At 43.8% G+C, this 12,245-nt stretch overlaps 1 protein-coding gene across 1 annotated transcript in view; it reads left to right on the top strand.

Moving 5' to 3' along the window:
* The first annotated feature begins 8,670 nt into the window (after positions 1–8,670).
* lpar1 (lysophosphatidic acid receptor 1) overlaps positions 8,671–12,245 on the top strand; it is a 39,033-nt gene continuing 35,458 nt past the window's right edge. Inside the window, exon 1 of the mRNA XM_029117027.2 lies at positions 8,671–8,969. The gene's annotated coding sequence lies outside the window, so the exon portion shown is untranslated. The remainder of the gene's footprint in view (positions 8,970–12,245) is intronic.

Consider the following 12,245-nt stretch of genomic DNA (forward strand, 5'->3'; position numbering starts at 1 on the left):
TGCGTTGAAATTCAGTGGGTCAAAGTGAGAGGGTCCACTGTTCAGTTACAGTATACAATGTGAACAATAACATGTCTAATGTATAGTAAAGTGCGTAGTAATGTGAACGTTATACCGCCTGCAACTTCATCCAGCATGACCGGTTTAGCGGTGGGTCAGTGATGGTCTGGGGAGGCATATTCTTGGAGGGTCACACAGACCTCCACATATTAGCCAACGATACCCTGACTGCTGTTAGGTACCAGGATGAAATCCTCAGACCCATCGTCAGACCTTACACTGGTGCAGTGGGCCCTGGGTTCCTCCTGGTGCAGGACAATGCCCGGCCTCATGTGGCCAGTGTAGGCAGTTCCTGGATGATGAAGGCATTGATGCCATTAACTGGGCCTCATGTTCCCCAGACCTGAACCCAATTGAGAACCTCTGGGACACTATGTATCGGCACATCTGATGCCGCCATGTAGCGCCACAGACTGTCCAGGAGCTCACTGATGCCCTGATCCAGGTCTGGGAAGAGATCCCCCTGGACACCATCCACCATCTCATCAAGAGCATGCCCAGATGTTCTCTGGAGTGCATACAGGCACGTGGGGGCCACACACTACTGAGTCACAAAATGAGTTGCCGTGATGAAATTCACACAAGTTGGAACAGCCTGGGTTTTCAATTGTTTACTTAGATTTTCGGTGTGAATTTGAATTCAGCCCTTAATCGGTTGGTGATCTTGGTCTCCACTGACCGTTGTTACGTCATTTTGTTCTCAACGAATTACACAACGTACAGTAAAGATAATGATCTTTAATATATTTCCTCCAAGACCCGATGTGTGATTTAAGTGTTCCCTTCATTTTTTTGATTCTGAGCGATGATTAAGAAAAATTATACAAAATGTAATTAATTTTCAAAAAGAAATGCTGGATCTCAAGATAGTAATGATAACAGAATTATGATAACACTTGTTTCTTGAGAAAAGTATACCCCATTTTCATTTTCTATACAATAAATTGGTGAATAAATTCACATTCCAATACAAAATCTTAAAGGAAATCTAAGCATCAGTATAAGAAAACTCAATAATTTTCATACATAATATTTGAAAAAAAGGTTTCTGGCATATATGTCAACCACCCATGTATATAAATGTATATAGAGTAGATATTTTTAAGCACTAAAGCATGGGGGGTGTGGTATACAGCCAATAAACTATGCCTGAGAGCTGTTCATAGGTTTGACACATTGCTATAAACCGGATACTAACGCAATTCAAGCAGTTAAATGTACACCACATAATAATAATAGTAATAATAATGTGTATGAGAATAGGCATATAATAATATCTTTATAATAACATGTATCTATCACGTGGAACCTTAAATGTGTACAATTGTAACTGTACACCTGAATATGTACAATATGTACAATTGTAACACACAGGGGTGTGGTCCACCTGAATCTGGGATCATAACGTCATCACTCTGACAGGTATACATCAAGTCTTATGGACTAATCACTGGATTTATTCTTCCACTTTCCTCAGGTATATGGCAGAGATGAAGAAAAGGGGCAGAATGGTGGAGAAAGATGGCTGAAGGTAGAACTGAAAGGTAGGGCTTTAGACCCAGTCTGTAGTGAAAGGTAGGGCTTTTGACCCAGTCTGTAGTGAAAGGTGGGGTTTTAGACCCAGTCTGTACTGAAAGGTGGGGTTTTAGACCCAGTCTGTAGTGAAAGGTGGGGTTTTAGACCCAGTCTGTAGTGAAAGGTGGGGTTTTAGACCCAGTCTGTAGTGAAAGGTGGGGTTTTAGACCCAGTCTGTAGTGAAAGGTGGGGTTTTAGACCCAGTCTGTAGTGAAAGGTAGGGCTTTTGACCAAGTCTGTAGTGAAAGGTGGGGTATTAGACCCAGTCTGTAGTGAAAGGTGGGGTTTTAGACCCAGTCTGTACTGAAAGGTGGGGTTTTAGACCCAGTCTGTAGTGAAAGGTAGGGCTTTTGACCCAGCCTGTACTGAAAGGTGGGGTTTTAGAAATAATTGTTTCCTGATGTCTGTCTGTTTCTGCCCTGCTCCTGATCCTTGCTTTCTTAAAGAATGGACCCTCCTGTTTCAAATAATGTATTTTCCATTCCCCAATGCCCGACTGATCTGAGGAAGGCTGGAGAACAGTGACTCTGTGTGTGTGTGCGTGCACAAGTGTGTGTGCGTGCACATGTGTGTATGCGCGTGTGAGTGTATGTTGTGTGGTGGAGTTGCTGATAAGACTTACATTTAAGCAGCTGCTTTAGTCTTTGAGTCAGACATTGTCACTACATCACTGCTACACCACTACATCACACGCACTCATATTTTTGCATAAGATCTTACAAAGATTACAAACAGTGGACTGAGAGGGTCCTCAGCTGAACTGCATGGCAGATATTTTCACTCTCCAAAGCCAGTGTCACTACAATAATAAAATAACAATTAAATATAAAAAATAAAATAAAATGACCAGCATGGCAAGCTTACAAAATGTTACTTTCAATTGCAGAAAATAAATTAGATTCTTAACCTACATCAACTTCCTCAAGACAACACCCTGGTTTACTGATTAATAAAAAAAAGAAAATGTAATAAACAACTACAAATAAAATGTCCTCATCTGTTAGTCACTGATGTTGACATGGCCTTGCTAGCTAGCTACATGATTTGAGTAATCTCAAGGCAGCTAAGAGGCATGGTGCGTTTGTTCATGACAACAATGATTGCTACATATATCATATAATGACTGCTACAAACAGACCTCATTGGAAGTGGAACTAAAAACTCCCTGTGAAAGGAATTAATGGTGTAAGAGCTAAAAGAGATGCTTTTATGGTGAATGACTCACACCAATTCAGTCTATTGTAGTAAATATTTAATATGTAGACAACCTTTAATATATAGTGATCATTATGGAATCTACCCATAATATGTAGTGTCTCTTCTGTAAGTCTACCTTCTATATGTGCAACAAATCAAATCAGAGAATCTTAAAAACCAATCACAGCCCACCTCATTGAGCCTACACTCTACTGAAAACCTAAAACCCACTGACAATTAAACCACAGCTCAGCATAGTGCTAAACTAGAAACACCAACGCATCAGAGATGGCTGACCTCACTGACTCAATAACAAACATCTGTAGCTGAAGCCTGGCTGAGCTCTTATGTCTGTGTTTTCTATCCCTATGGGCGCCAAAAATCCCTCAAGTACAGTAAAACAATTAATACCTGACATTCTGGGGACACTGCTTATCCCTACACCATTTTATGTTTATAGGAGTTTACAGTAAAGGTTACAACTGGGTTTAGGGGTTAGAAGTAAGATTTGTGTTAATGAAAATAGGGTTTTAAAGGGGAATCATTTTTGGGGTTCCACAAGGACAGTAAAACTAAATGTGTGCACGCGCGTGCGTGCGTGTGTGTGTGTGTGTGTGTGTGTGTGTGTGTGTGCGTGCGTGCGCATGTATGTACTTCTACAGTCATGATGTCCAGATGTCCTCACTAGAATAGTAACCATAGAAAATCATGACTAGGGAGGAAACTTTGCTGGTCCTCACTTAAATAAATTGTTAACTTCCTGGCTCACTAGCAGAACCATATGTTTTGCATTTTGTTGGGGATTCTATCAGGCAAAACTCTAGTCACTAGTCAGATGCTCTAGCTGCTATGCCACCTGCCACTCCTAAGGTAAGGGTTAGGGAAACGATTAGCATTACTTTTAGAGTTAGGATAAGAGATTTGGGGTAAACTATATTTAAGAAGGTGAGACAGAAACAGGGTGAGAGAGACAGGGTGAGACAGAGAGGTGAGAGGGAGAGAAGGTGAGACAGAAACAGGGTGAGAGACAGGGTGAGACAGAGAGGTGAGAGGGAGAGAAGGTGAGACATAAACAGGGTGAGAGACAGAGTGAGACAGAGAGGTGAGAGGGAGAGACGGTGAGAGAGCAGGTACTGTTTGGTACAGTATTTTTGAGGACCTCTTCCTATTCACCTCCCAGCCCCTGCATCTCCCACTAGTACGTGCGTGTGTGTGTGTGTGTGTGTGTGTGTTTGTCCCTAATCCAAACCTGGCTCCATACCTCCCCTAAACCCCTTGGTTAAAATTCAGGCCCAGTAATTGCCGATGTGTTTATGATTGAAGACTGCAAAATAAATCGTAAGTGGACTGATGAACATGATATCATTCAGCCAGAAGGGCATAGCCTCCTTTCTATGTAACATGTAACTAAGAAGGCTTCTGGGAAATACTTGGTAGCCACCAAAAGGCAGTTAACAGTAAACAGCCTCTAACAGGCATTCTCACAATGCCTCTTAACAAATTTGGAGGAAAACATGAATCATTAATGCCACTTTTCTCCAGTCTCGTGATTCAACATTTTGTAGATTACCCACTAAGTTGAAGTCCATTTATCGGATGGATTTTATAAAGCCTGATTAACCTGAGTGTCATGAATGTTTTGTAGCGGGGAATACAGGATGCTTAATGAACATATAGTCAGGACATATTTTTAATCAAAATGAATCAAGCCCTACCCAATGGGAGTCTAGATCAAAGTTATGTTAAAGATTTCTCATTTATTTAAACCCAGATCTGAGCTGTTGAGACTGGCTCCAGTTCACAGGTCCATTAGACGCTGCTGCCCTCAGGATCAACAAGGTCTGTAAACAACAGTAAACCTAAAGGGTTCAACTATAAACCAGATGATAGCAGCAGGGTCTGGAGACAGTAGAGTAATATATCCCCAGCCTGTGTTCAGTCATTATGGTCCTCTAATGGAACAGTGAGGTAGGCAACTCAAATCCGCTCCATTAGATGCAGTTATATGACTGGCCCACTGGCTGACGTGACAACATCCTCAATTCAGATACTGAGATATATATATATATAGAAGTCCCTTCCTGAACATCTCATTATCAGGACTAGGTAAGGCTGAAAGAGACCCTTCCTGGACCACATCTAAATGGGTGGAATATGTGACCTATATTCCCTCACTGACTCCACAACATCTGGATGGACACACAAACACACACACACACACACACACACACACACACGAGACGTACACAGACATACTGTACACACAAACAAATCCACACAGGCAGGCAATAATTTCAGAGAACTCTCTTCAACCACAAGTCCTTCAGAGTTAATTTAAGCAACAACTTGTGAACTTGTTGTCTGTGAAACAACTTAGTCACAACATCCTCCAACAGCCATAATAAGTTTCCACCAACAATTTATACCCTGCAAGCTGACAACAGCTAAGCTCAAAAAGAATCGGTATGTGAAAACAATTATTTCATACCTTGACAACATTGAGACAAAATTCCTTGCATAGTAAATTGAAGTTAGAGGTCTTGGTGCCTGTAAGGCAGTTCAAATGTTTGATACATTACCTTTCTACTGTTAAGAGTGATATATTTTCTAAACAAGTGTTATGAAGTAGATTTAACATATCTTTTTACAATATTTGCACTCAGCTTTACACAATACCTGTTAATGACAAAGCAAAAGTTATTAGAAATGTGTGGCAATTTATAAAAAATAAATCTCATGTACCTCACACATATTCAGACCATTTTGTCAGTACTTTGGTGTCTGCGAAGGGTGTGCGGCATCACCAGGGACCCTTCACATCGAGGCCACAAACTGTTTGCCTAACTGTTACCCTCCTGAACTCTGTGACCCATCACTAACCATACCCCCCCCCCCCCCCCGCCTCTCATGGACTATGTTGCACTACTCCCCTTGTACTACTCTGACACTGCCTTGCAAAGTTTGATAATGGACGTTTTCAGTTGTTACAGGTATGTGTCTACCTCAGGAACCTCACTGCTGCTATCCCTGCATTTCAGTTGCACATGCACCTTGCACATTAAATTTGCCTCTTTGCAAATTTAGAATTGCCATTGAACTTGCTTTTTTCAGTTTTTACATACGCATGACTACCTCTGAGACCTCATTGCTGCTATCTCTGCATCCTGGTTGCACATGCCACCTTACTCCTTCAATTTGCCTTGATTGCATTTGTACCCACACAACTATTATCCCACTGGTAACATACACTATACTTAATACTAGTAAATGTTATGCCTCTATTTGCCTTTACTGCACATTTAGTTTTGCCATTTGTACTACATTTGCCTTCATTGCAGATCTATACATTCCAATTGTAATATATGTATATTTAATACTGTAAAGGTCTGTCCTCTTCTATTTGCTGCATTTCGTTGTACTGCATTTCGTTGTACTGTACTTTTACTTCAATGACAATACATTTGAATCTAATCTAATCAACACACAATCCCTTAAACAAGGATGCCCACCCGCACCACCAACCCACCAAACCCTTCCACAAGGATGCCCCCCCAGACCACCAACCCACCAAACCCTTCCACAAGGATGCCCCCCCAGACCACCAACCCACCAAACCCTTCCACAAGGATGCCCCCCCAGACCACCAACCCACCAAACCCTTCCACAAGGATGCCCCCCCAGACCACCAACCCACCAAACACTTACACAAGGATGCCCCCCCGCACCACCAACCCACCAAACCCTTCCACAAGGATGCCCCCCCAGACCACCAACCCACCAAACCCTTCCACAAGGATGCCCCCCCAGACCACCAACCCACCAAACCCTTCCACAAGGATGCCCCCCCAGACCACCAACCCACCAAACCCTTCCACAAGGATGCCCCCCCAGACCACCAACCCACCAAACCCTTCCACAAGGATGCCCCCCCAGACCACCAACCCACCAAACCCTTCCACAAGGATGCCCCCCCAGACCACCAACCCACCAAACCCTTCCACAAGGATGCCCCCCCAGACCACCAAACCCTCACACAATGTTTACCCGGTTTACCCAGGCAGATTAAAAATGGTTTCGATTTAGGCTGCTAATGTTTCTGAATAAATACCGAAGGAAAGTGTAGATCACGCCCGGGAACCTCACTGCTACTACACCCATTTTAGTTGAACATGCACTTTGCACAATGAATTTGCCTCTTTGCATATTTAGAATTGACACTGTACATTGTATAATTGTAAAATTGCCGAAGAGACTTGCCATATTGGTGAATCACGGTTGAAGAGATGCTCAGGGCCATCTGTGCAGTGCTACTGACGAGAAGCGTGCAGTGCTACTGACGAGAAGCGTGCAGTGCTACTGACGAGATGCGTGCAGTGCTACTGACGAGATGCGTGCAGTGCTACTGACGAGATGCGTGCAGTGCTACTGACGAGAAGCGTGCAGTGCTACTGACGAGAAGCGTGCAGTGCTACTGACGAGAAGCGTGCAGTGCTACTGACGAGATACGTGCAGTGCTACTGACGAGAATGACAGAAACATATTGCACCAATTCAAGAAACCCTCTTTTAACAATCAACATTTTCACTGTTTCTAACACCAGTCAACACAATTTCAAGGACATTCCCTAAACCTTTTAGTGCATCAGCGGATGTATGCCTCTAAAACAGTAGAGCTACAGGAAACATGCAGGTCTGTAGACCCCCTTCACTCACCACATAGCGGTCACAACCGGGTTCCACTGAGTTCTGCAATGGCAAACAGGCTCAGCTTGACTAGCAGCTGCAGGTGTCGTCTGTGCTCATGTCCTTCTCCAGCACAAAGACTCTCTTTATCCCTGGACAGTGTGCTGTCAGATGTCGTGCTGTCCCTGTAGAGCACACTGTCCTTGTAACTAGGTACAAAAGAAAACACGTCAATGTGGTTAACCAAAAATACCAATATGTTGTTCATTTCAAAATAAAACATGCTTGTGAAACATGGCAGTTCCCTTGTCACAGTCGCCTCTTATCATGGGTCCCTGAAAACCAACTACAGCGGACGTTGGTTATAGCGGCTAACCGAAGGTTTAAGAAAAGTGAGTTTAATAGCGAATACTCGCAACCAAAGCTATTCCACTCAGCCTTAAAAGGTGGGAGAAGTTCAGCAGAACTCCAACTTGTTTCATATATTGTTACGCCTCGTCACTGACAAAAACTAATTTACTAAGTAGCTTTATGTAGGTTATATTATCTATTTTCAAACGTAGATTTGTTCAAAAACCCTTACCATTAAATTAGCCTAGAGCAGACACGGAAGACTAGCTACATGGCGAGGAACTGCTGGCTCTCGTTAGGTTTGTACTGCCTGTTTGTTCATCGTTATTTAAATGTCATTATTAACGCTTATTTAAATGTCATTATTAACGCTTATTTATTTTACCATTACCTCAGAAGCTGATGTTTGTGCGTTGTTAAAAAGACATGTCACTTGTGAAATATTTTATTCATATTTTACATTTAGATTTTGTACAAGTATGCCTGCGAGCTGTAGCTACTTTTGGCGGTAATTATCTATTGAGTCGCTTCGGTGCCTCGTGATAAATTGTATAAATCAGATGTTAATAAAAAAACACAAAGGGGATGCATTTCGAAACTGTTTAATAATAAATGCAGTTATTAATTGATAAATAATACAATTGCGTTCAGCCTCTCTTCTCCCTTCTCTCTGTTTATACAATGTGTTTTCAATTAGGCTCTCTAGAAAAAAGTGTGTCCGTGTGTGTGTGTGTGTGTGTGTGTGTGTGTGTGTGTGTGTGTGTGTGTGTGTGTGTGTGTGTGTGTGTGTGTGTGTGACGTCATGTGCAGACGGCTGTCGGGTCCTGTCGAGTGGCATACCGGGCTCCGAAAGGCTGCAGAGGAGGAGAATTTACACGGAGACAGCACAACTATTCAACCAGAAATACAGAAACTCACTCTTTTCCGTTGGCTATAAAATGAAAAGATTATACATCATTGACCTGGATTGGAAGAAACAACACATGCGACTCTAACGGACGACCTGAATAAAGGAATTCACATTTTTGGGTGGATTTGGGAGCTCACGAAACATTATTTTGGAGTGGCAAGCAAGTTTGGAAATATCCCCGAAACGGAACAAATGTAAGTGGATGTCTTATCTAATCAAATCGCGAAAATGTAATAGTACATTTAATCTCGAACAGTTATGTATAAACAGCATATGTGTTCGTTTTTCCATCTCCCCTGCTTACAGTATTCTTCAGGTAGGCAGATAAACTTTATAGCCTATTGCCTAAAGTATAACCATCTCAACAGCCCAAATCATTTCAGCTATCAGTTTAATTGTAGCAAGTAACAGCGGGTGTCGTGCAGCTGATTATCTTATGTTTTATATGACCGTTACGCGCGACTGGAGACGCAGGACTGGTGCGCGACCAGCTGAATCAGGATAACTTGTTGCGCCAACTGTGTCCAATCCCTAAAACGAGTCTGTTTGCCGTTAGTTGTACTCATTTGAAATACTAGTTACGATGACATGGAATGACATGGAAGGCGGGAATTCGTTTTTATTATGTGTTGCATTGCAACATCGATCGAACGTTGTGCATCCCCCCGAACACCACACATATACACACTCACACACTCACTCACAAACGATGTTTCTTCGATTACATTTCCTCTCTCTCTTTAACTCTCTGGTGCTTACTCTAACTGTCTCTCTTCCCTCTCTGACTGTTTTTTTCTTATATTCTCTTTTTTTCTCTCTTACAGTATCTTCATATCTTTCTCTGTATTTTTCTCTCTTACTCTCTTATCCATAGGTCCACACACCTATATGTGATGTGGTCATCCAGGCTCTATTCTGTCTGCCTATTCCATAGTTTAATGCAGAAGGGTTATTTGCATAAACATCAGCTCTGCACAGATAGTCAGCAAATAGTCATGCTGTTTTTTGGCATATCCCCAAAGGATCCGCCTGGTCTCTGGGAGTGATATGTCCATTCCCAGGATGAGGCCTCACACCTCAATAGCAATGTTAATGACGTTTGACCAAAGTTACTGTACTGTTTAGTTTATTACTATTTATTTGACCAAACCAGGAAGTTATAAAACATTCTTTTCCACATTGTTGTGCTTTGTGAAGGATTGTATTGAAAGACATGAGGATTGCTTTGTGAAACCCCTCAGGGTGTCACTTTATCTCAGGAGGTGGTGGTCTGTAGAACTGCACCATGCACCCAGTGGAAGAGGGACAGTGTCAGCTAACATATTAAGCTAGTGTGAACACACTAGGCTAGTTCAGTGCCAGCAATGCACCTGAAATGAAGTATGTAGACCACAACAAGGACTGCATCCCAAATTGCACCCTATTCCTTCCATAGTGACCGACCCTAATGCACTACAAAAGGAATATTGCCATTTGGTTCAACATGTCTGCACAATGCTCTGCACTATCCTAATGTAAACCACTGAGTCATCTACACTGAGAGATCCTCACTGAGACATCCACACTAAACCATCCACACTGAGCCATCCACACTGAGCCATCCACACTGAGACATCTACACTGAGACATCCACACTGAGCCATCTACACTGAGACATCCACACTGAGACATCCACACTGAGACATCCACACTGAGACATCTACACTGAGACATCCACGTTGAGCCATCTACACTGAGAGATCCACGTTGAGCCATCTACACTGAGCCATCTACACTGAGAGATCCACACTGAGCAATCTACACTGAGACATCCACACTGAGACATCCACACTAAACCATCCACACTGAGAGATCCACACTGAGACATCTACACTGAGACATCCACACTGAGCCATCTACACTGAGAGATCCACGTTGAGCCATCTACACTGAGCCATCTACACTGAGAGATCCACACTGAGCAATCTACACTGAGACATCCACACTGAGACATCCACACTAAACCATCTACACTGAGAGATCCACACTGAGCCATCCACACTGAGACATCCACACTGAGATATCCACACTGAGCCATCTACACTGAGCCATCTACACTGAGACATCCACACTGAGCCATCTATACTGAGACATCTACACTGAGACATCTACACTGAGAGATCCACGTTGAGCCATCTACACTGAGCCATCTACACTGAGAGATCCACGTTGAGCCATCTACACTGAGAGATCCACACTGAGAGATCCACACTGAGCCATCCACACTGAGACATCCACACTGAGACATCCACACTGAGACATCTACACTGAGACATCTACACTGAGACATCTACACTGAGAGATCCACGCTGAGACATCTACATTGAGACACTGTGTCTGAGACTGGACAGGATTAAAAGTAAAGCTTCAAACAGTTTCAACCAAGTTTCATCCACAAACCCCCATCCTCATATCACATATACACCAAACCTTTACCCAAAACACAACCTTATAACCCACATTTTCCCCAAACCCTATACCCAAGCTCTATATGCTAGCCACAAACGTATATCCCAGCCTTGTCATATGACCCAACCCGATACCCCAATCTTATATCCTAGCCCCAAACGTATACCCCCAGCCCCAACATTATACCCCAGCTCTATTCCCCAGCCCCAACAATATACACCTGCCCCAGTCCTACACCCCAAGCCCCAACCATATACACCTGCCTCTACCCTATACCCAAACCCTGTACCCTAGCCCCAAATGAATACCAAAGCCTATACCTTAGCCCCAAACATCCCAAGCTCAATCATATACCTCAGATCTATTGCCTAGCCCAACCCTATACCCCTTCCCCAAACCTACACCCCAAGCCCTAAACCTGTACCCCAGCCCTATTCCCCAGCCCCAACCCTGTACCCATGCCACAAACCTACACCCCAAGCCCCTACCCTGTACCCCAGCCCTATTCCCCAGCCCCAACCCTGTACCCCTGCCACAAACCTACACCCCAAGCCCCAACCCTGTACCCCAGCCCTATTCCCCAGCCCCAACCCTGTACCCCTGCCACGAACCTACACCCCAAGCCCCAACCCTGTACCCCAGCCCTATTCCCCAGCCCCAACCCTGTACCCCTGCCACGAACCTACACCCCAAGGCCCAACCCTGTACCCCAGCCCTATTCCCCAGCCCCAACCCTGTACCCCTGCCACAAACCTACATCCCAAGCCCCAACCCTGTACACCAGCCCTATTCCCCAGCCCCAACCCTATACCCCTGCCACAAACCTACACCCAAAGCCCTACACCTGTACCCCAGCCCCAACCCTATACCCCTGCCACAAACCTACACCCCAAGCCCCAACCCTGTACCCCAGCCCTATTCCCCAGCCCCAACCCTATACCCCTGCCACAAACCTACACCTTCACCTTTATTAATGACTGTGAAGTTATTACTAATCACAAAGGCAGATCTTGAAATGCCTG

This window comes from Esox lucius, chromosome 23 (genome assembly GCF_011004845.1).
Source record: "Esox lucius isolate fEsoLuc1 chromosome 23, fEsoLuc1.pri, whole genome shotgun sequence".
Classification (NCBI taxonomy): domain Eukaryota; kingdom Metazoa; phylum Chordata; class Actinopteri; order Esociformes; family Esocidae; genus Esox; species Esox lucius.